General features: G+C 41.9%; 1 protein-coding gene and 1 pseudogene across 11 annotated transcripts in view; both read left to right on the forward strand.

Moving 5' to 3' along the window:
* The window catches only part of LOC138748265 (trinucleotide repeat-containing gene 6B protein-like), a 220,343-nt gene that overhangs the window by 125,025 nt on the left and 75,689 nt on the right, over positions 1–19,629 (forward strand). The gene's annotated exons all lie outside the window — the stretch shown is intronic.
* LOC138748885 (large ribosomal subunit protein eL8 pseudogene) lies at positions 4,967–5,831 on the forward strand (annotated as a pseudogene).

A 19,629-nucleotide genomic window follows, 5' to 3' on the forward strand; every position in this document is an offset into this window, starting at 1 on the left:
GTTGCTGGCTTTAGGCCATTTCATGTCAGGCCTCCGACTGGAGGCCGGCTACAAGAGCGGATCGAAAACTTAAAACTTACCTTTTAGACAGCAGCCCCAAAAGTGCTCCAGCGTAGCACTCATATGGAGTGCTCATATGCCTTGTAGCACCCTCCAGATCCAATGGAGGCAGGTGACTGGTGCCGTAGCGCCACCTGTCATAAACACGCGGCAGAGCAATGGCCATCTTCCTTGCCCATAATCCCCCATGCAGCTGGAACTGCTCTGTGTTTCCCAAAACAATTCTAGTGCATGGGCAGAGAAGATGGCCATTGCTCTGCCACATTTTGAGCTGTGGAGAGCAGCCTGGTGAGGCTGTCACAGCCCACATTGACTGCCCCCTGATGGCTCCCGCTGCCCCGATGGCTTGCCTGCCAACCCTGCCTTGAGGGGGTTATGGAGAGTGGGGTGAGTGGGAAGATGGGTTGTGGGCTGACGGTGTTATGTGGCGGCAGAGTACTGCGCTCCACCGATTATACTTCCCCGGGGAAGGGTTGGAATCAGAGCATTCAAGGGCAAAGTATCTCCGCCTTTACAGACGGATGTTTTCCCTGCTTGAAAGTTCCTATTATCATCAGTACAGGAAGAAATTCAGAAAGTGAGCTGCATCTTTAAAAAGCAATTTACCATTTCCTATTACTACTGCAATTCAGTTTTGGGGGAACATTGAAGTGATTTGATGTATCAATTCAAAGACTAGGTTTGTTGCAGATATTTCAAAAACAAGCTAATGAAGCAGAATACGAACCTAACCAGGTTTGTAAACTTAATAGTGAGGTCAGGATGAATACCTACAGAGCAAGTTTTTGATCCCTTTTGTTCACTATTTGTGAACTAGCTAGATTTACGAGGGCATGTTCAGTTTACGTGGAGCAAGCACAAGATCTGTTGTGAACTGTAGCAAGGGTTACCAGCTGAGACAAGGTTTTTGTTTTTAGTTATATTTGTTGCCCGGGGAGACCGAGTACAAATTGCACAGTTTGAGAACTGAAGTCAGACTGATAGCAGTAAAGGTAGGGGAGCAACTCCTCTTTCTTCATTAAGAAGGCAGTTGGTTTTTTGTCATTTCTTTGACTTTAATTTTATTTTCTGTCTTGTGGCTGTCTGCAAAATACCACTAGTTATTAAACAGTTTCAGAATTAAGTTTTGAAACTTATGACTCGAGGTTGGTGGTTTAGTCTTTGATTCTTTCTCTGATAAGTCACTTGGGTTAGAGGATGATTTGCTTCCAGTCGAGCCTTTTGGATTCTGATGTAGTTGATGTAAAATCTACAGTCATCCCCCAAAATGAGCAAAAGATTCTTGATGGGATGATGGGCTCGGGGTAGTTGAAGAGCTCCTCTACACTTCTGGTGATTTTACATCACTTCCATGTGCCATCGATGGAGACATTCAATATCTTTCCTGACATTTATCTCCATTGCATTGGGCTGTGGATAAGTGAGGGTATTGCATTTGTTTTTAGGGAGGCTTTGAAAATGCACAAGGTGAAATCCCTGTTTTGTAAGTCTGATGTTGGGGATGTTAATATGGCCTATTGGTTAAGGGTATTTGTAGCCTTGAGTTGGCCTGGAGAAAAGATGATGAACTTGAAGGGCTTCACAGAAACTGTCATAGTGAGATATCTCTCCAGTGCTTTTAGGTGCCAGCTGCAGATAATGTACACCTCCAAAGTATGCAGCAGTGTTAGGATCAGTAGACTACGAAGTTTCTGACAGGTTTGAGTCTTGGTTTCGTTCAATATTAATAGGCTTATCTTCCTTTTGGGCACTGGCAGGTTCACTGCTCTGTTATGGTTTACATCTTTGCTGTCATTTGCTACAATGGTTTAAACAGCAGGAAGTGCTTGGTGGCGTACTTTCCAGGATGTGGCTCCTACGTGTCTTCAATAGCCAGAAAAATGTGTGCCTTTACCCTAGCTAGCATTGTGAACTGTTGAGTTCAATTTTGTGGTGAGCTTGCTGTAGTTGAGCCCTGATCATCACCACCCCTAGGTTCAGTGTTACATTTGAGAGTAAACTGGGACTTGCTTGTCTTACAAAGGATATTGGATTTTTTAAAAAAATATATACAGTATGAATAGATTTTGTTTATCATTTGCCTGATGGGTACCTGTACTGAAGCAGGGCCAGGACTCAGCAACTGGTGAATGTTGGGACAGGAGCTGTAATTTGTTTCAAGGAAATTTATGTGAAGGCGGCGGCAATTTGTGCCACAGATAGAGTCAATAGCAAATAAAAAGAGGGGAGGCTCAAACGGAGCAGCCTGTGTGGAGTGGCCCGGTATAGGAGTGGACAGTTAGAGGCTTTGGTGAGCATAGGCTGAGGACATGCTACAGGTTTAGGTTGGGTAAGATCTTTTCATAGTATCCCAGAATATGTAGTAGAGATGGAAGTTAGGGCAGTGGAATCCTCCAGGGGAAGGATGTGGGAAATCTGGGACAGCACTCATGTCCCTGATTACTACACCTGTAACAGATGCATCCTTACAGACCGTATTAGGGGACTGGAGCTGGATGAACTTTGGATCATTTGGACTACAGACAGGATGATAGAAACAATATGGAGATGGTATCACCTAAGAGGCAGTTAACTGGGTGACTTAAAGAGGGATGGGGAAGAGGTAATCAATGCAAAGCATCCCTGTTGCTGTTCCCCTCAGCAATAAGTATACTCCTTTGGATACTGCTGGGTGGAATGACCTAGCTTGCCTAATAGCACTGTGGTTGGCTCTGAGCCACAGAAGGGAAGGGTAGTCAGGCAGAACAATAGGTTGTTGGGGTCCTGATAGCTCGGGGAACAGATGGGAGATTCTACAGCGCAAAAGAAATACCAGTATAGTGTGTTGCCTCCTAGGTGTTTGGGTCCAGCGTTTGCAGAATATTCTTAAGGGGGAGGGCGAACAGCCAGAAGTCGTGGTACATAGAGATACCAATGACATAGGCGGGAGAGCGGTAGATGTCCTGCAAAGTAAGTATAAGAGTTGGGGAAGAACTAGAAAATCTCTGGATTAATACCAGTGCCAAGAGCTAGGGATGGTCAGAACAGGAAGATCGTGCAGACAAATGTGTGATTGAGGAGATGCAGCAGGGTTTCAAGTTCTCAGATCATTGGAGCCTTTTCTGGGGAAAGGGTGACCTGCACAAGTGGGACGGATTGCATCCGAATTGGAGGGGAACCAATATCCTGTCAAGGTTTTGCTAATGCTGGGCTTGGGGAAGTTTGGGGTGGGGCTCGTGGTAGTTTAAACTCGATTGGCAGTAAAGTAAAGCAATGGAAGAGGCTGATGGTACATAAGTAGAAACAGCTGGTAGGGAGTTTGAGTGGAAGGTCATGCAAATTGATAAAATTGCAGCCATGGGGATGAGTTGCAATACATCAAGGACAGAGTTAAAAAAGTGACAGATTTTGTATTTAAATGCACACATCATAAGAAATAAAGTCAATACCTTGTACGCTACAGAACTGGTTTGATGTTATGGTCATCACGGAGTTGTGGCTAAAGGATGGGTGTCATTGGAATTGAATGTCCAAGGATGCACAGTGTATGGAAAGGATAGGTAGGTAAGTGGCATGGCTTTGTTGGTATGGAACAACATTTTATCCTTAGATTTCAGAGGTGACATGGGATCAGAAGATGTAGAATCAATGTGTTGAGTTAAAGAATGGCAAGGGTAAAAATCTGCAGTTATTTGCAGACATCCAAACAGTAGCCAGGATGTGGACAACAGATTAGAACTTCAAATAGAAAAGATGCATCAGAAGGGCATCAGAATTTTAGCATGCAAATAGATTAGGAAACTGTTCGCACTGGATCTCGAAAGAATTTGTAGAATGCCTAAGAGATGGCTTCATAGAACAGCTTGTGGCTGAGCTGACCACGGAAATGACAATTCTGGATTGGACATTGTGTAATGAACTGGAGTTGATAAGGGAATTGAAAGTAAGGGAACCCTGAGAAGGCAGCGATAGAATTCGCCCTGCAGTTTGAGAGGGAGAAACTAAAATCGGAGGTGTCAGTGTTTCATTTGAATAAAGGGGATGAGAGAGGAACTGGCAAAAGTTCATTGGAAAGGGAGGACAGCAGAGGAACAATGGGTGGAGTTTCTGCGAGAAATGAGGAAAGCGCAGGACAAGTATATTTTAAAAAAAAAAATTATATAACCATTTACAGCGCGGAAACAGGCCATGTCGGCCTTTCGAGTCCACACCGGTTGACCAGGTAGAATGTAAAAAAGAACCTACTTCCTTATGAAACCTAAAACACCAGAACAGGAAAGAAAGTTTTTGTAGACAAGAGCTAATTAAGATTAGAAGATCTAAGATGGATTTATTTTGTGGGGAATGATTTGGAAATTTGCAGTACCATGATCTTAAACTTCATTCCCAGCCATAAGAAAAATGTGTGATCCTTGGTTCAGCCACATCCCACCTCGGAGACTGTGACTGAATGGAAAAATGACACAACTGTGGGTGACAAGAGAAGTCAAAACCAAAGTAAAGGTTAAAAAAAAAAGGGCAGACAAGGAAGCAAAAATAGTGGGAAGATTAGGAATGTGTAATTTAAAAAGTGTATAGAAGGCAACTAAGAGTGTCATTAGATAAACTTTGAAAGGAGGCTAGAAAATAATATCCTAAAGTTTATTTAAAAAGTCAGGAGTAGATATAGGACTGATAGAAAATGATGCTGGAGAAAATATTATGGGAGACCAGGAGATGGCAGAGGAACTGAATGAGTATTTTGCATCAGTCTTCACTGTGGAAGATATTAGCAGTATACTGGACTTTGAAGGGTGTCAGGGAGGAGTGCAGTCACGATCACCAGAGAAGAAGGTGTTTGAGAAGGTAGAGGGTCTGAGGGTAGAATAGTCTCCAAGGCCAGAAGGGTATGCACCCTGATAGAAGTAGTTATAGAAATTGTGGCTGCCCTTTTTCTTGCTTCCTTCCCGCCATGCCGAAAGGGAAGAAAGCCAAAGGAAAAAAGGTGGCCCCAGCCCCTTCCGTGGTCAAGAAGCATGAGGTTAAAAAAGTTGTGAATCCTCTCTTTGAAAAGAGACCCAAGAACTTTGGGATTGGTCAGGATATTCAGCCCAAGAGGGACCTGACAAGGTTTGTGAAGTGGCCGAAGTACATCCGGCTTCAGCGCCAGAGGGCAATCCTATACAAACGACTAAGGGTGCCTCCTGCAATCAATCAGTTCACCCAGGCCTTGGACAGGCAGACTGCCACCCAACTCTTCAAACTGGCACAAAAGTACAGGCCTGAGACTAAACAAGAGAAGAAGCAGAGATTACTGGCCCGAGCTGAACAGAAGGCAGCTGGGAAAGCTGATGCCGCCACAAAGAGGCCAGCTATTCTTCGATCAGGTGTGAATACTGTCACCACATTGGTGGAGAATAATAAAGCACAACTGGTGGTAATTGCACATGATGTTGATCCTATTGAGTTGGTTGTATTCCTGCCTGCACTCTGCCGTAAGATGGGAGTTCCTTATTGCATTGTCAAAGGCAAAGCCAGACTAGGACGTCTTGTACACAGGAAGACTACCACCTGCCTTGCTTTTACACAAGTCAACCCTGAGGACAAGAGTGCAATCGCCAAGCTGATTGACAAACTACAATGAGCGATATGATGAGATCCGTCGACACTGGGGTGGTGGGATCCTTGGACCTAAATCTATGGCTGGAGAAAGCCAAAGCCAAGGAATTGGCCACCAAACTTGGTTAAATCGTGTCAACTCTGCTCATTGAACATAAATAAAAAGAATCATAACTTCTGCTTGTTTTTTTAAAGACAGTGCCTGGTTGACCTTGACCTATGATAATGTCGAGATGAATGATTCAGCATGTCATTGCACTTGGTTTGTAAAATCTGGCACTTTTGCCCTTGCCAGAACACAAACCTAATGGATTATCAGCTTCCCTTACAAAGGGATTACCAACTGGCAAGACGAAAAAAAAAATAGTGGCTGCCCCAGTAATGGCCTTCCAAGAATTGATAAATTATGGCATGGTTCTGGACATGGAACTGGACAATATTCAAAGGTCACTCCACTATTTAAAAAGGAGGGAAGCAGCAGAAAGGAAATTAAAGTCCTGTAAGCCTAACAGCGATGGTTGGGAAGTTATTAGAGTCTATTGTCAAGGTTGAGTTTTTGGAGGACCTGGAGATGCATGACAAGATGGGCCAAAGGAGTAAACATAAAGCCTTCAGACACTATAATTGAAGTGGAAATACAAGGCTGGAGAAACTCAGCAGGTCAAACTGCTTTATGTAGCAAAATTAAACATATATAGCCATCCTGTCAATGACATTCTTGTTATATATCTTAATTGTTGCTATGAAAGTACTGTTTAACCATTGTGTTTTTACAAGATGGGCCAAAGTCAGCATGGTTTCCTGAAAGGAAAATCTTTTGCAATTTTTGGAGAAAACCACAAACAGGCTAGACAAAGAACATGCAATGGATAAGGCCTTTGACAAGGTGTTGCACATGAGGCTGCTTCACAAAATGTGATCCTATGAAATTACAAGAAAGATATTAGTGGTAGAGCATTGGCTGATCAACAGGAAACAGAGTGGGAATAAAGGGATCCTTCTCTGGTTGGCTACTGGTTACCAATGGTATGCCACAGGATCAGTATTGGGGTCAATTTTAGGTTTAGATTGTGGAATAAATGGTTTTGGCTAAGTTTGCAGATGATAAAAGAGGAGTAATGGAGAGGCTGCAGAGACTTGGATGAGGAGAATGGGCAAATGAAATTCAGTGTTGGAAAGTATATGGTCATGCACTTAGGCAGAGAAAATTCAAAATTCAGGGGTGCAAAGGGAATTGGGAGTCCTTGTGCAGGACACCTTAAAGGTTAAACTCCAGTTGAGTCAGTGGTGAAAGCAGTGTTTGTATTTAAATCTGGAGGAATAGGATACAAGAGCAGGGCTGTGATGAAGCTTTATAAGGCACTGATGAGACCTCATTTGGAGTACAGTGTACATTTTTGGGCTTTTTGTTTAAGAAAGGATGTGCTGGCATTGGAGAAAGTTCAGAGAAGATTTACAAGAATGATTCCTGGAATGAAGGGATTAGCACATGAGGAAAGTTTGACAGCTGTTGAAATGTTCTCCTTGGAGTTCAGAAGTTTTGAATGCTCAAAGATCTGTTCAGAGTAGATGTGGCAAAGTTGTTTTTCATGGTGGGGAAGTCCACGACAACAGGGCACAACTTCAGAATTGAAGGGTGCCCATTTAAAACATACTGTAGAATTTCTTTAGCCAGAACCTCTGGAATTTCCTGGCATGGGTGGCTGTGGAGGCCGGGTCATTGGGTATTTGGAAACCTGAGGTTGATAGCTGTCCGAATAATCAGCGTATCAAATATGATGGGGAGAAGCCAGGGGAATGAGGCTGAATAGGAGAATGGATCAGCTCGTGATGGAATGGTGGAGCAAATTCGATGGACTGAATGGCCTAATTCTGCTCTTGTCTATGCATAGATTTGTAATCCAACTATGTGATGCCAGCATCCTGTACTTCCATTGTAATTTCTAATTGAGGCCATGGCCTTGTTTCACTCTGCTGTTTAGTAGTGCTATAGCATCATGACGCTTGTATTGTTTTTATTGGAAAGCTTTTTACTTTAATTAGTTTTCAATGCAGAGCTCTGTTATGCCTTTTGATTTACAACCACAAATGGAAATGCACTTAATTTCAATATCCTTCAGTATTCAGTACAGAAATTATGAAATGTACTTTGTTGTAGCAGACTATTTGTTATGGAAAATGTTTGTTTAATTATAATCGGTAGAGACTTGAAGGTACTTTCCATTGCATTTTGTAACAAGATACAGTACATGCAACTTTTATATCCCACATGCAATAGGTTTCTGTCATATCAAGAGAGGAAAATTGAAGTACTTTTGTTCAAACAATAGACTCTGAAAGTCACGATGATTCTGCACGATGTGTATTCTAGATGTTGACATTTTTGTTATGAGTGAAGCATTTCTAAATTCCTTGCATTGGTTGGCCAAGGGATGCTTGTGGATAATAAACATATTGTTTGATGTTGTAAAATGCCTTTGAAACTACATTGGGAGTAATTTACAAGTATACAGAACAAAGTAGTGTTGGAGCCCATGAAGCTTGTGTCAAGCTCCTGTTAAAGGAACTGACAATTTTTATTTAACACCTGCAATCGTAGGGTCTGTATCCAAGATGGCATCACCTATGCTGGGCAGCAGCTAAGAGAGATTGCAAACTCCAGGGAGTAGCAGTCCGTCACAGTGCACCAAAAACTGGGAGAGTACCCCCCCCCACCCCCTCCCTGTTCAGGAGGAGAAGGGGAAAATAACCCTCCAGGACAGTGACCATGGCAGGGGACCAGCAAGCGGCTCAGCAGCTGAGGGACAAGCACAGAATGTGGGCGATGCAGACGGGAGACCCACACAGGCTGTGGGCTGCTGGAGACTGGTTCGTGGGGACCAGGTATTGGAACCGCATTAGAGAGGGTGCTGAAGGTAAGATGGGCTTCTGAGGGCCTCGATCGCTGAAGGCTTCCCGATTGTGTCACAGGTTTAGATCTGGAATTTGGGTTGCTGATGGATCAAACAGGAGTCTGCAGCTGCGTGAGTGTTGGAGGCAAATCCATGAACATTCAGTAGCTTAGAAGAGGCTCTCTTTTGCTTCTCTTTCGCTCTTGACTGTAAGGGGCACCAGGCGACACTAATTGTGACTGTCTGATGCGGCTGGCATAAGGCAATTTCACGTCATATTACGTGTTCTGTACATGACAATAAAGGAATCTTGAAAGGAGGGAAATCTTCACTTGCTTTTTTAACCAGAAAAGCGTGGGTGATTTTTTTTGTCATGGATAGTTAATGCAAAGATCATGAAGTGGGGGGAAAAAAAATCCATCTCTTGTTTTGATCAAAACCATTTTAAACATTCTGCTTCCTTCACTGATGTGTTACCTCAAGGAAAATAAGAATGCACAATTTTAAAACCGAACTTGCCAGCAATTGCCACATCTTGAGAAAATAATTAGTGCAGTGTTGTTTGCTGGAAGACCAATTCATTCTCCAATGCCAACGGAAAATTTCTTTAAAACTTCAGTGTGAGCAATGGTACAAGCCAATCAGACTCAATAAACTCCTGCTTTACAATCACTTATAAATATTGATATTTTTGATTGTTTGGTCTCATGGTTTCTGACAAGATGGGTAGTGCACTTGCCAAGGAAGGTAGAAGCAAATAATTTCTTCTTCAAATAAAGTTTCAGAGGAGCCCATGTTTATGCACCTGGTTTCATGAATATGGGATGTTCCAAAATACTTAACAGCTGGTTATTAAATTGTATTCACAAATTATGCAGGTCACTTTTGCAAATAATTTGTACACAGCTGGAACCAAAAAGGCAATATGTTAGGTGATCAGTTTACATGATTTGGGGCATTATTTACTTGGGAATTCTGCATGTTTTTCATAATTTAAATATTCTGGTAATTGGGATTTTCCCATCTTTATTCAAGTAAATTGGAAGAGATCATTGAATAGGACTGTCAGCAGCAATAACTCGTAAAAGAAAAATGTGGGTTTCCTCATTTTGCCCTGTGTCATGTGTCACTTTGAATGTTGCAGTGTCTGTATTAATATAATCAGTGAGTTACTACACACCTCAAACTCTACCTAATATAGTTGAGATGGGAAATTTAAATTTTGTATTGCATGGCTTATAGTCAGTTAAAAGTATTTTTTCATCTGCTGGTTAGCCAAAGTCAGTATAAATTTCAGCTTGGCACACTTGTGGGGTGACATAAAGATCAATAGTGGATATGTGTGAAAAAGAAAAAGTGTATATCATGGCTAATGTGATTTATGGTGTGAAAAATAAAAAATTTAAAAAAAAAAGATCAATAGTGGGACTGATCATCAATAAGGATTGGTGATTTTAACAAATAGACTAAGTATAATGCTGATGAGACAAACTAAATGGGAAGGCAAGTTATGAAAAGAAACAAGTCTGCATTGGAAAATCGATAAGTAAGCAAATAGACATAAATTTGGGCAGATATCTTGTATATTTTGGAGAAATATCAAATTTAATAGAAGGAATAGAAAAACACTAAACAGGGAAAGATTACAGAATGACGCTGTATAGAAGGATGTTTTTGTACAAAGTGGGAAGTTAGTGTGCAGGTACAGAAAATAATTAGGAAAGAAAATGAAATGTTGACCTTTATTGCAATGTATATGGAGTAAAATGTTTAGGAGGTCTGACAGGTTCATCCATAGTGCAGATGAGATCACACCTGGTGTTTTGACCTCCATATTAAAGGAGATATACTGGCAGTGGAGGATTTTGAGAGACTTTCCTTGATTGGAATCTAGGGAAGAAATTATCGTAAAAATGATTTGAATATGTTGTTGTTGATTTACTGTATTTAGAAAATTAAGGGACGATCAGTTCAAGGGGTGAATTTTGGGCTATTGACTCTGTCAAGCTTGTCAACCCTGTAGACACATGTTCTACTGGAGTTCCATAGGTCCATTTGATGGAAACGTTGGCTTTTTTTTGTTCTTCCTAATCCTGGAGTATTTGTAGTGTTCTGACAGCATTGCTAACTAAGATCAGCAGATTCAGTGTGAATTGTGTATTGATTCTTTGATAAGTAAGCTGCCCCATAATTAGTGTTAACCTCGGTCAGCAGAATATGACGACCTTTGCCTCTCCCAATAGTTGCTTAAATTGTAAAGGTTTTATTCAAGGCTAGATTTACTCTAAAACAGCATTGCTTAGCATGGCAGATTTCTTTTGAGCTATCTGTCATTTTAAAGGAGATTAAAAAAAAATACTTTTTTCGCCCAAATAAAATCTGTCGCAATCAGCAACTGAAATTACGTGACCCAGAGAACAATAGTGTGGCATCAAATGCAAAGGAAACTTTTATTCATCAATACTCACACTTAATAATGGGTTTATTAGATTAAGTAATTTCAATTATGTTGAAAAAAGTTCAAATTCTGTAAATTTTGTAAATAGCAAATCTGAAAATATGGGCTATGCTCAGATCAGACAACAGCTATGGATCAATTATTGTTTCAAGTCAATAACCTCTTATCAAAATAAGAAAATATTGGAAATACATACCAAGAGAAAGGGAAAGAAAAGGAGCTAGTGGTTGACTGGAAAACAAGTTTGTGAGTGTATATGATGCAAGGACAAAGGATGGTAGGAGTTTTAAGGAATAGGGTTGAATAAAATGAGTACATTTAGCCCTTGGAGCTCACCCCACCATTCAATATAATCATGGGTCACCCACACCTCCTCCCTCACCACCATTCAGGGGCCCCTGACAGTCCTTGTAAGTGAAACAATACTTGTGAATCTGCAGGGGTCCAATGCATCCGGTGCTTCCAGTGTGGTCTCCTCCACATCAGAGCGACAGGACACAGACTGGGAGATCACTTTGCTGAGCACATTTGACTCTGCCACAATCGTGAAGATCTCCCAGTGACAACCCAATTCCCAGCCTCCTGCATGGTCTCGTGCACTGCCAGACTGAGACCATCTACCTGCTCATTGGAGTAACAACATCTCTTATTCCGTCATTTTACCTGGGGACCCTCTAATTGGATGCCAGTAACATCGACTACTCCCCCAATCAATTCTCACCTTTCCTGTCCTCTTTTTCATGTCCCAATTATCACTTTTTGTCTGTTGGTCCGTTCACTCCCACTGTCCTCTCTCCTTCTCCAGCCTTTTCAGGCTCCTGCTTTTTACTCTTGGGTCTGAAAGTTGGTTAAATATTTTTATCTCCCATGGACGCTGTGAGACCAGCTGAGTTGCTCCAGCATTTCTGTGCTTTTACTCCAATGACACCATCTGCAAACTTTCCTTTTTACTGTACCTATTAAGTCAGTTCTGCCATTCACTGAGAACTTACCTGCCTTTCCATATCTTGAAATACATTTGTTGAACAACCTATCAATTAGAGACTTTAATAATTGACAGTGTAAATTGCTACTAACAGGGTTAAGAAAAAAATTCTTCACTCTGAGGTTAGTAAATCTTTCGGAGCTCTCTCTCTGAAAAGGAGACTTTTTAATTTTTTGGTACAAGGGAATTTGAGCCATATATGGTTAGTGCAGGAAGGTGGTGTTGTGGTTGGAAGAACAGTTCATGAAAGACTGAATTATTAATTATGAAATGAAGGTGGTTCTAAAAGTGATCTTTTGCATGTGTGAATTATATCCTAACTTTTAAATATAATTTTCAAATTTAGACTTTCAGCATGGTAACGGGCCCTTTTGGCCCACGAGCCTGTGCCACCCAATTAGACCCAATTGACCTACACCTGGTACGGTTTTTTGAACAGTGGGAGGAAACTGGAGCAACTGGAGGAAACTCACACGGACACAGGGAGAACGTACAAACTCCTTATCCAGACAGCACCGGATTTAAACCTGCTCTAACAGCATTGAGCTAATTGCTACACTAAGCATACTTCCCCTTTTGAAAGGTTTGGTTCTAATCTTTTTAAACAGTGTCTTTGCCCTAGACTCCTCAGCCAATGGAATGATTTTGTGTGGGGGGGGGGGAGGTGGTGGGAATACCACACAAATTTGTATGTACTCCTGGATTTAATCCTTGGAGTCAGTATTTTTAAAAAAAACCCTGCAAAAACTGGAAATCTGAAATAACCATAAATCCTTGAAACTCACCAAATCAGGCTGCATTTCTGGAAGGAGAAATGGTGTTAATGGTCTGAGAACCTCTGTCAAAACAGCAAAGCATTGCTTAGTTTAAAAGGGGACTGTTTTTGTGTTTGGCATGTGGTTGGGGGAGGTGACGGTGGTGGAAGGATTGAAGTGGAGGAGGAGGAAGAATGAATTTCAAATCATAGAACTAAACATATCTTGCATTGACGACTCTGCCTTGCCAACACTAATATGTGCAGAAATTATCCTGTAAAATATTTTGCAGAACTCCATTGTTACACAATTTTGTTTTTTGCTACACCTTAGTCAAATCAAATAACATCCTTTCATCTTGACCACGGAGAAGTTTGAGCTGAAATTGATATGGGTATTATTTGTGCAGTTTTTGGAATCATTGTTTACTTAATAAATGAATTATTTCCAGTGTAGACATCTTGAATTATGGAATGATCTCCATTTATCGACTGCGGTTTCATTGTACTTGTCTGTATAGCAATTTATGAGTACATAGGAAGTAGGAACAGGAGTAGGCCAAAAATGGCCCATCGAGCCTGCTCCGCCATTCAATACGATCATGGCTGATCTAATTTATGACCTAACTCCACCTACCTGCCTTCTCCCCATATCCCCTAATTCCTCTATCATGTAAACATTTATCTAACCGAATTTTAAATATGTTTAATGAGGCAGCCTCAACCACATCCCTGGTTAGGGAATTCCAACCAAGAGAATGTTCTTTTAAAACTGACGACCTTGATATGCTAGCGCAAAGGCAATCTTATGATGATTCTATGAATTGCAGGAACTGATTTCATTGTTGACGTGCTGGTGAGAAAATTACTTATTCTATAATATGACATCTGCTTGCCTCTTAATTCACCTTTTGATTATCTTTTTCACACCACTTCAATAGTTACTTCAAGCTGCTTTAATAGAGCTCAAAATGTTTGTTCAGATATTTTTCGAGGACATAATTGGACTGGTTGTTTTTATTGTATCTTAAGTGGATGAGAAATTTCACATTTGCTGTAATACTGAAATATTAGTGTTGGTGAATTTTGTTGCTGGTTGTGTTTGTTGAAGTCATTCTTGTCAGCTCTATTCCAATTTGGGGTCCAGATTGTGTTCAGAAACAATTCTGATTGGGGTTTTATTTTGTAGTTTTGGCTGGTTTATTTTTTTCATATTTTAAGCAACAAGTTTCTCTAATCTGTCCATGCTTTTTGTCATAATTTAAGCCAATGGTTGAAATTTTGGTAAGAATAATTGGTTGGTTTATTTTGGCTTTTTGCAATCTCTGTACTTTCATGGAATCTAATTTAAGAAATTACTTAAGGTGCAGTGTCATCTTGTCTCAAGCTTCTGATTTACATTGCTGCAGCAATTTTGCTAACTGGAACAGCTGGGTTCAGGCTGCTATATATAGCTTGCTTTCCTTCCAAATGCACTTTATGTTCTGATAGTCCAAGTGTGTTGGAATAAATCATGTTCCAAAATTTTTTTCTTTTTTAAATTATTTTCAAGACATGCAAATCCAAACAAACCATTATGGTATATTTTCTTTCCTCACAATGCAATTCACAGAGACCAGCATTTTCCCCTCTCCCTTCTATTGTTTCCTCCCCTTCCTTCTCCCATAACTTGTACAGATACATAATTACATAAGAAAAACAACATGCATCCAGACCTCAAGTATTAAATAAATGATAAAAAAATAATAAAACTAAAACACATTCCCTGTGCCACACCCTCCCATTTACTCTCTCCTTTATATATCTAGTGGGATGGTTTTATTTCACCCCTCATTACTCAAAGTTCAAGACTCACAAAAGGCAGGGGGGGAGGTGGGTGAACATAGCTCCTATTTGCGCACCCTTGTGCTTCAGATATGGCTTCCACACTTCCCAACTAATGTGCCATACTTCTTCCTTCAGCTGTATATAATCTTCTCCAGGGCAATGCAACCCTGCATTTCTGCATCCAGCATGCACTACTAAGCTGAGAGTTGGACTGCCATACAATCGCTATACACTTTGGACTGTATTTCCCCAATACCTCCCAGAAGGTATAATTCGCATCTGTGGAAAATCCACTTTTGTAATTTTTTTTCAGGATGTCCCTCAGATCCCCCCAGAAGGATCTCACTTTCGGACAGAACCAGGTGCAGTGGACAAAGGTTCCAACCTCTACACCCCATCAAAAGCACATTTTTGGCTTTGATTTATTACATTTTTGTGATGTGAGATATTACTGATTATACTGCATCAGTGTGTATCTGGCATTGACAATTCCCGTCACGCTTTTCAGACACTGGTCTTCCCACCACTGTTCATCAATTGTTGTGCCCCAAGTCCGACTCCCATCTTTCCCTCAACCGGTATAACCTTGGCTTCAGGCCCTCACTTTGGAGTAAGAAATGATCTTAAACACACTCCACACTCCAATAGAGTCATTATTGGTCCTAATTTGTCTCTTAAGAAAGATCTTAATTGCAGATAGCAGAAGAATGTTTGGTTAGGCAATCCAAATTTGATCCTCAACCATTGGAATGACATCAACTGTCCCTGATCATAACTATCCTTGATACACCTGATCCTTTTCTGGCACCAGGTGTCCAGGATCTTATTTCCCAGAATCATGGATATTAAATTGTTTTGGGTCAAAAGCGTATTGGGAGATCACCCCACCTTCAATCCAATACATTGATGCATTTTATTCCATGTCTGGCATACATGTTTTAGTATGCAGTTGTCCAACTTTTGCATATAAATTCTCCTGCTATCTTTTCCCCTATCGCGTGTGCCTGGGAAGGACCCCCCCGCCTCAAAAAGTGAGGCGAAAAACCTCGTTTTGGGACACCCAATCTTAAAATCTGAACGTTTTAGGCCCCCTAATTTGTATTCTCATGTCAACATTTCCATGGAGACCCTAACGCTCTTGCCATTCCACAAAAAGTTTCTGACACACTCGCTGAGCCTCTTAAAGAAGCAATGTTGTGGGGCAATGTTTGGAAAAAAAGATTGTATCCTTGGCATCACCTTCATTCTTATACAGTTCACTCTGTCCACTAATGTTATGGGCAGAGTTCTCCATTTAAAAAGTTGTCCTTAATCTTCTTGTATACATTGTCTAAGTCTTTGTCCACTTTTATCCCAGGTATTTAATGCCTTCCAACTGCCACTTAAATTGGCTTCCCTGTTGATAGGGTCTATAAATCCCCTTTCCTTAAAGGCATTATCTCGCTTTTGTCCAGATTTACTTTATACCCTGAGACCTTCCCATAATCCTCCAGTGTGGTCCTCAGTCCAGCTAACGACTCCTCCCCTCCCCACCCAAGGTCCGTCAAATACACTATAACGTCATCGGCAAATAGATTGATTTTGTGTTTCTACCTGAGGGGAATGATCCGACAACAGCCAAGTCTTGTGCTCTGACTCCATTATCCTATCTTCCAACTGGGCTGACGCCAAAAAAAAACAATTCTAGTGTAGGAGTTGTGTTGCTGTCAGTAGGAGTAAACCCTTTTCCTCAGATTCAGCCTTCTCCAAGCATCTATAAGGTTTAGTTCTTTCATGAAGGCCAGCGTGGACTTTTCCACCCTGACCCTTGTCACTTCCTGGCTGATTTATGCATGGCCAGATCCAGATAAAAATTAAAATCCCAATCAGTATATTTACACTCTCCTCGGCCACCTTCAAAAATATCTCTTGTATAAATCTTTTATCGTCAAAATTTGGGGCATATATATTCATAAGCGTCCAGGACTCTTGAGTATATTTGACAGTGCATCACCACGAACCTCCCTGCTGGGTCAGCGATCACCCACTGGACTGACAGTGGAATATTCTTGCCTATCAGGATTGCCACTCGCCTGGATACTGCCATCTGTCCCACCCACCCCCTCTTCAATTTAGAGTGGGTTTCTTGCAGGAACGCTGCATCAGCATGGAGCTTCTTGAGGTGTGCCAAGACTTTTTCTTTTTCTTTACCCATTTACCCCATTGACATTAAAACATAATTTTAATTTTTTATCCAATTGTAATGGAAGATTTAAACCGTGTTTTTTACTTTTGCAGCCTTTGCTTCTGCAAGGCTGAGAACCTGCTTGTGTTTAGAATAAGCAGACATAAGTTAAATTCTACCGAGGGGCCAGAGATGCAGTTATCTGACGAAAGGACATCTGTGTACCAAGAACATTTAATCTTCCTGCTTGTTTTGGTCACAGACTGTCAGAGGTCTAGCCTTGATGCAAAATAAACCATTGTATTCAAAGTGATAAGCTGAAAATTACGTTATTCAATAGAAGCCTAGGCATGCTAGCTTGCTCGCTTATCTTTCTTACTGTGCTGGGAATAGGTGCTTGGGTAAGCAGTTTTTGGTTAATATAAACTATGGTCCCGCTGCTGAAGTTTGAGACTCTCCGAGAGGTAGCAATATCTCTCAGCAAGAAGAAGAACTTCTAGAGTCCAGCCAACGTCCCGGTCGGGGGAGGTGGAGAAGCTGCTACCAGCGCCCTGACAACCAACTACAAGTGTGTGGTTGTTGCCTCGCTTCGGCAGTTGGGACCAGTCCAGGTGTTGATAAGTATAATTGGGAAGGGCTAGCATATTGTAGTTTTGAAATCAGCTTTTGAATTTGTAATAAACATTTGTATAAACTGAACTGCTCTCGGTGTGTGTGTCTATTTTCTTTCGGTAGCTCAAACACTGTGACCAATCTAAAACGAACAAAGTGAGAGCTACAAGTTTACCCAGGACACCATTACCACAGGCCTCTGCATCCATATTCCCCTATCCATCATCCCTTTTACCTTGCCTCAGCTTCCAGCACAGATGTCTGTGTAAAACAAAACCTGAACAGACTAAGCAAACTAATAAAACCAAAACTTCAAAAAAATACATAAAAGATCCCAAAATGATCCTCACCCCATCCACTCCTACCCATCCCAGCGTCCTTATCCCCATCATCGACACCAACCCATCCCTCAGTTCGAAGCGTGCCTATGGCACCATCAATCTCTCTCCACCCCATCCGCCCCCTCAAATCTTCATTCATACCTTCCTTTATAACATTATAACATGCTCCATAAACAAGTGTAGCTATCCCTTCCAACCTATATACAGTATTTCCAACCAAGTCCTTGTCAGTGGCCTTTACCCCCACTATCTTTTTGAGGATCCATCTGGGCTGTAGCTGATGTATTGGCGTACCTCACTGCCTCCTTGGGTTCCAGGAATTGCAGCAACAGCCCGAAAATTGCCAGATATAATAATGCAGAACCAACACCCTTACTTTTAAATTGCTTCTTAGCTATGTTGAATTCCCTTCTCCTTCATACCAGTTCCCTTACCAGATACTACTTGTATCCACTAAAAACAAGATTTTCTTCTCTTCTACATCTGGAAGACCACCATATAGTCTCACACCCCGTCATTGCTGCATGCAGGATTAGTTCCCAGTCCTGGTAATGCCACAGCTGCACAAGCATCGGGCGAGGCTTCTGTGTTGGCCCCGGTTTAGGGAAGGGGGGGCTGATAAATTCCTTCTATTTGTAGTTCCTCTCCCCATTTCCAATACCTCAAGGATCCTCCCCTTAAAACAAATGTAATAAGGTCTCTTTCCTCCCTCCCCTCTGTGAGCCCAATTTAAGTTTGTCTATTATAATTCTCTAACATGTCTAACTTGTCCCAGAGCCTTTTACTATCCTTCACCCCTATGTCCCTATTGCCCTCTAACTGTTCTATAATTTCCTCCACTCTATCCTGTGTACTCTTCTGGACACCTCCTCCATTGCCCTCCTAAGTTCCCTCATCTCTACTGACAAATCCTTCATTACATTTTCCAAAGCATTTTTCAGCCTCTGCTCAGAGGCTGCCTCCATCATTGTCTTGATACTGTCCATGGGGGGCGGTCCCAGTCCCTTCCTCCCCTCCCTCTGTGTTTCTCCTGTTCATGGTGGTGCATTCCTTCCCAACATTCTACTGCTGCCTCTAATGCCTTTCCCACAGCCATCATCGCTGGCTCCTACATCACTGTTGGCATCTTCACTGCCCCTGCCTCTTTGCAGCCTCCCATAAGTTGCAGGAACGGTGCTGTATGATCCATCACCCCTGCCTCGAAGTGCAGAATCAGAGTTGCAAACTTCCGCTGCTTCCTCAGTCTCCTGAGCCTCTTGGGCCCGACTCACATTTGCCGCTGCTCACTAGACTCGCTGCCGTCGCTAACCTCCCTTCTGCCATCAGCACTCTCACTGCCGACACGGCTCCCCCTCTGCTGTTCTGCTGCCTCGCTGGCTCCCTCATTCCCCAGGGGTTGCAGGCGCAGCCTCCTCTTCACTGCCGCTCTCCACCCATTCTCACTGTAAACCTTGGGCTTCGACCTGAAGCACCGACTCCACCTCCATGATATCTGCATCAATTCCTGGACCCGCCATCAAATGGCCCCTGCTGCCTCCCATCTCCACAGGTTCTCCAGGTAGGCTGTTGCTTTTTTGCCTCTCACCTCCCTCCATTTCCTTCACCACAAGGCCAGCTCTCTTGACGTTCGTTGGACATTTGGGCCATCTTTTCTTTCAAAATCACTTTTTTCTCCTTCATTCTTCTGAAGCTAATTCTTCTATCAAGCACTTTTTCCCCCACCAGTAAAATAGTAGGGTTATTTTCTATGCTTTTACCCTCGTTCGTGCTAGATCTCCAAGGAACTTCACTACCCCCTACTTTCAAAAAATTTTCTTCTAAAAATTTAGAACTGGGTGGTGGTTGGGAGGGGGAGTTATCACTGTTCAAAAATAAGCATTTCGTTCTTTTGAACTGAGATAAGGTGAATTATTTATTTTCTGATAGTTAGCCTCTGGCCGTCTTCCTCAAAGGACAGAGG

Source organism: Narcine bancroftii, chromosome 13 (assembly GCF_036971445.1).
Source record: "Narcine bancroftii isolate sNarBan1 chromosome 13, sNarBan1.hap1, whole genome shotgun sequence".
Classification (NCBI taxonomy): Eukaryota; Metazoa; Chordata; class Chondrichthyes; order Torpediniformes; family Narcinidae; genus Narcine; species Narcine bancroftii.